Below are 6,000 nucleotides of genomic sequence, written 5' to 3'. Positions count from 1 at the left end.
CCTATGTCTTTTTATTTTTTATTTTTTATCTGTGGTTTGATATTGCATAAAATCAAATAGCCCTTATTGAAGTATAACCACTATAATATTCCACCAAGAACCTTTACTCTCTTTCTCTCTCAAACATTTCTAGTTCACAAGATGTGAAGAATTCTAGGGGTATCATCTTTAACAATGCAATGGTTTGCACCTAGGGTTTTCTACTTGAAAATGCATATAGGGCTTAAAAAATTGTACAAATATCCAAAAAAACCATTCAATTGGTGTGAATTCTCCATTATCAACATCTTCAGCTACAAGATCAGGTGATTTGAATTAAATCGTGTTCTCACATATATGACAACAACAACAGCTAAGCCTGCAAAACAATGAAAATAATATCAACAACCTACAAATCTGATATGGACTTATGAAAGAATGCAAAAAATTATAGATATAAACATAAGCACATAGATGCAGCAGAACTAAAACTTCATTTCATTAATATCCCAGAATTGAAATATGCTTACATATAGAATGGAAATAAACTAGCTCGAGTGATGGTAGCTTATCTTTGAGAAGAGATGTGGCAGCTACATGCCTTTGAACTGTGTTACAATGAGGTTAGAAGGCCTATTTATTATTTAGAAACAATGGAAAATCTTAAACATCCAAAAACCTAACCCTAGGAGATGAAACGCCAAAACTATGGGCCCTGTTGGGGTAAATTCGTACGTCAACTTCTTGGGGTCATAACTTTGGCATACGATCTCTGTTTGACATGCACAATACCTCGTTAGAAGGATCTATCTAAGGACCAAAACTTTGAAATTCAAATATCAAACAAAGCCTCATGTTCCCTATTTTTCCAAAAGAAAAATGTCATTTAGGGCCTCAAAACGACTCTGAAAGTTCAGGACCCGAAAAACTGCCAAAAATAGTAAATTGTGCTACAATTAAGGAAACTGAAAAACTGAAAGAAACAGTGGTGGGGGTCCAAGTGGAATAGGTGGGTGTCCACCAATATCCACCTGGATATATCCTCCCCCCTTAGCAAGAAATTTTCCCCATTGCGTTAAGTGCTTCAATGAGATGGGGAAACTTATGTTGAACTTCTTCCCTGGTGAGACACTTGCCTTGGTGCATGAGTTGGCCAACTTTGATAACCTTATACAATTGTATATATTGTTGGAAAGTATTATTGATCTATGTGACATCCATGATCTAATCAATTGTGGCATGTTCCATGCAATATGGATTTAACTCTGTTGGTGTGAGTTGTTCTGCAATGTTTGATGTGTCGAGTGGTGGAAAGTATGGTCGAAGGCAGTCCACATTGAAAAATAGGTGCAAGCCAAAGAATGGTGGAATATTAAGCTCAAAATCATTGTCCCCTATAGCCTTAGTGACGGCGCAAGGCCCATATCAGAGCAAGCGAAGCTTGTTGTGGGGCCATCGAGGCACTCCTTCTGCAAATGTAACCAAACTTTATCACCCACCTAAAACTTGTGTGGCACACGATGTTGATCATGTCGTTGCTTGTACTTGGCATTGGACTTCTCCAATATGTCATGAACCTGCTAGTGGATGTGTTGGATGTGTTCAATAAATCTGGTTTCTTTATCAGCCTCAGACAATACATGTGTGGATTTTGTCGGTGTAGTTGCATGAGGTATGTCAACATCAATCAGACACAACGGTTGAAATCCTAGATCCACTTGAAAGGGATTGAAACCAGTTGAGCTATGGAGAGCTCTGTTATAACTGTGTTGTATATAGGGAAGACTCTCATCCCAAGTTCATGGATTCTTAAAGTTGTACATGCGGAGTATGTGCACTATCATCCTGTTGGCGACCTCTATCTAGCCATCAATCTTGGGATGGAATGCAGTCGACTTGGTGACCTTGGTGTCCAATAGTGTCTAGAGGCTTAACCAGAATGTGCTCAGGAAACTGTTATCCTAATCTGATATAATGGTCTGTGGGACCCCAAAATGTACCCACACTCGTTCAAAGAAGAGTTTGGCAACGTCCTCTATTATGATACTCTTATTGCAGGCTGCCAATATACGCATCTTAGAAATCTATCCACAACCACAAATACATAGTCATTACCATGTTTGGTAGAAGGGAGGTCAGACATATAGTCCATGGAGATGGATTCCTAAGGTTGGCTAGGAGTAGGCAAAGGCCTATAAAGGCCTTGCTTCTTGATGGTTGCCTTGGTGATGACACAGTCAGTGTAGGATCTGATATATTTCCCAACATCTTGTTAGAGTTTTGGCTAATAAAAGTACTTTTGTATTATAACCACAGTTTTCTCCACACCAAAGTGTCTTACGACCCGACTGTAGTGAGCCTCCCAAATCAACTTGGCATGCTCGCTTGAAGGAACACAAAGGTGGTCCAGGTAGCATAATAATGCATCCTGGAGGTGGAAATTAGGAACTTTCTTTCGATCTACTAGCATCTGGTATGTGGAGGTGAAGTCTGGATCATTTTTGTATAGTTATGGCCATCCATAGGTCTCGTTGCCATAAGAGTTGAGAATAGTAGTCAGTGTTGCAACTGGGGGTCGACTGAGGCAGTCTGCAACATGGTTGGTGTTGCCCTTTTTATATTTAATGTTCAAGTGGAATTGTTGTAGATATGTAGACCACTTCTGATGGCAATCATTTTGCAACTTCCCTTGTGTCTATATAAATTGAAGAGGTTGATGATCGGTGTGGATAACCGTCTCCTTCCTCAGAATGTAATGCTCCCATTGTTGGCAAGACTACATGATGGAATACATCTCTTTATCATAGTTGGGGTACTTCTGAATTGTATCAAAAAGTGTCTCACTATGATAGGTCACAGGATGCCCGTGTTGGGTGAGGACTGCACCAATAACATAGTTAGAGGCATTTGTCTCAATTTCAAATGGTTTTTGTTGGTTTGGTAATGCGAGTACCAGTGCAGCGCAGAGGTGGCGCTTCAACTCAATGAACACCCTCTGTTGGGACTCAGACCAGGAAAACTTTGATTTCACTCCACCCTTGGTAATCTGACATAAGGGCTAAGTGATATGGCAGAATCCCAACACGAATCTCCGATAAAAATTTGCAAGGCCTAAAAAGTTGTGAAGTTATTTTAGAGTGGTCGGGGTTGGCCAATCCCAAATTACTTGGATCTTAGTCCAATCCACATGCACGCCTCACTCATCTATGATGTAACCCATATATTGGACCTTTCTCATGCTAAAGGTGAATTTCTCCAAGTTGGCACACAGTTTGTGTTGCCACAGGGTTTGAAGGACTTGTCGAATGTGTTGCAAGTTTTCTTCCCAAATCTTGTTGAAGATGAGGATGTCGTCTAGATAAACAGCCACGAATGAGTTGGTGAAGGGCCATAAGATGTCATCCATTAGCCTCATAAAATTGACAAGGGCATTTATGAACCCAAAGGTCATAACCAACCATTCAAAAAGGCCTTCCTTGGATTTGAAGGTGGTATTCCATACATTTATGGGCTCTATTGGAAACTGGTGATAACCAAACTTCAGATCGATATTGCTGAAATACTTAGCCCCTTGAGTTGGTCCAAAAGGTCATCAATTTGTGGGATTAGATACGTGTTCCTAATAATGATTTTGTTTAGTGCCCTATAATCAATGCAAAGCCTCCAAGTCCCATCCTTCTTCTATACAAGTACAATTGGGCTCCCACAAGGCGACGAACTTGGTCAGATGTGCCCTTTTTTCAACAACTCCTAGATTTGTCACTTGATCTCTTCATTTTCCAGAAGGGAGCAAAGATATATCAACCCATTGGGTAGAGGTGCTTCGGGAGTTATATCGATTGAATTCTTGACCTGATAGTGCAAGGGTACCTTTGCGGGTGAGGAGAAGATGTCCCTATATTCTTCCACAACTGTATCCACCTGCTTATATTTCGTGGAGGAACCCTTCTCGGGGGCCATGGATGTGGCCATGATCTTCCCCTTACTTTAAGAGAGAATAAAAAAGAAAACAAATTTCTCAGTCTGGGAGATGATCTTACTGCATTGCTTAGTAGAGATCAAAGAGATGGCGGTAGGCGGGGCTACCTCTCGTATCATGTATAACTTATTACCCAAAGAAATAATAACAATGCGAGGCCTTGACTCATATACAACATGGCACTTCCACAAGTATGGTTGACTTAATAATACATCACAAACTTCAAGAGGAGCAACATCACACAATACCTTATTCATGAAGGGCTTGATGATGTAGGGAAGGCGACACTCTAAATGACACGAAGAGCTCGTACTTGGTGAAGCCACCTAATGGTGTACGGATAGGAGAGTGGTGTAGTTGGTAAACTCAACTGCGTCATGGCCTATGTTGAAATGAGGTTCTTTTGGCTCCTGCTATCGAAAATAAATTGCAGTGGCCAACCCTTCACCCACATCCGTGAGTGGAAAAAATGCCCCCTCCTCTAAATCTTTAGACTAAATATAATATTTTATATTTAACAAAAAAAAAAACAACTCTCTAAATAAAATTCTCTAAAAAATCTCTCTTTTATATAATATTGAAATTTTAGAAAATAATCTTAAACAAAATCTTTCTTTAACTTTAATAAATTGATTGAAAAATAGAATGCTTTATTTACATTTTAAATTTTATGCACACAATACACCAATGTAGGTTAACACGAACCATTAGCCAAAATGTTTATATTATCACGAACCGTTTGAGAAAATTTCATGAAATAGCATAAATACCTCCATCTTAAACAAACAAACAAAAAATATAGATAAAAATGATACGCATTATTCTCCAATCATCTTACATATCATATTTTATTTAGAGATCTAATATAAATGTTGTCGATGACGACGATGACGACGCCGACGACGATGACGACGAGAATGAAGAATTTATATAATGAAATTAATTTTTAGATGATGATGGTGGTGGTGGTGGTGGTGGTGGTTAACGTCCAATGTTTATCAGACCTAAAGAAACAAATTATTTATTTTGATTTAAGATTTTATTCCTATGCTCAAAAAGCTTGAAGAGAAATCTCCCCAGCTCACTATAATTTTGACATTGTAAAAGGCCAGGAAGGTTAGTATTGTAACAAAGATTGTGAAATTGAGATCTAATGTGGTTGTACGCGGGGCACTCTAAGAGGAAGTGGTTTTCATCCTCGATGTTCCTATTCTCACATATATGGTAGAGCCTGTCCATCCATGGCGTTTTAGGAACTGCCCAACGATCTGTTTCACTATGGAGCTCATGCGAATTTGTTCTAATCTTTGCTACATTAATTTTCTTCTTTGAGCTAGTTAAAATAGAGAGATACTTTTGATCTTCTAGGGTGGGGTTGATGACATTCTTATAATAACTTAATTTTCTTTTAGCCACTAAATCTTTCTCACACCACATTTTTTCTTTGAACTTAGAAGTAACAATATCTTTAATGTTATTTATGTTTTGCAATGCATCATTCTCGTTGATCTCCCAATAGTTTAACCAAGCCCTTGTGTCTTTATGCCACCCCCGATTGAGCCTTAGGTGGTTTTGGCTGGAATTTAAAGCTAGCTTAGGAAGTCTATGATCGTCTATGTTATTGAGTTTGTGCTTGTACAACAGAAACCTAATCATAGCTAGGCTCTCAATAGGGGAAATACCTGCTTCTATAAGGAGAATAGGATAGGGTGTATTACTTTTAATTTTCAGGTTATAAGTTATAAAACGCTTCTGGATTTGCTCAATCTTTCTCCATGATTCTCTGGAGATGCTGCAACCCCAAACCTCACAGCCATATAAGATAACAGGAGTGACTAAAGTTTCAAAGAGGAACTTCTTTTTACCCCACATTATAGGGTTTGCTGTTTTACAATTGTTTTCAAGACCAAAATAAGCTTTCCACCCCCCATTAATCCTTTTCTCAATGCTATGGTTCCAGTTGAGCTTGTGATGAATATCAATTCCTAGGTACTTGTAAGAATACACTTCCTCCAAGTTATTATTGTCATACATAAAATTAG

Source organism: Pinus tabuliformis, chromosome X, assembly GCF_031772625.1.
Source record: "Pinus tabuliformis cultivar Carrire ecotype Pingquan chromosome X, CPIR1, whole genome shotgun sequence".
NCBI lineage: Eukaryota > Viridiplantae > Streptophyta > Pinopsida > Pinales > Pinaceae > Pinus > Pinus tabuliformis.
This window is presented reverse-complemented; position numbering follows the sequence as displayed.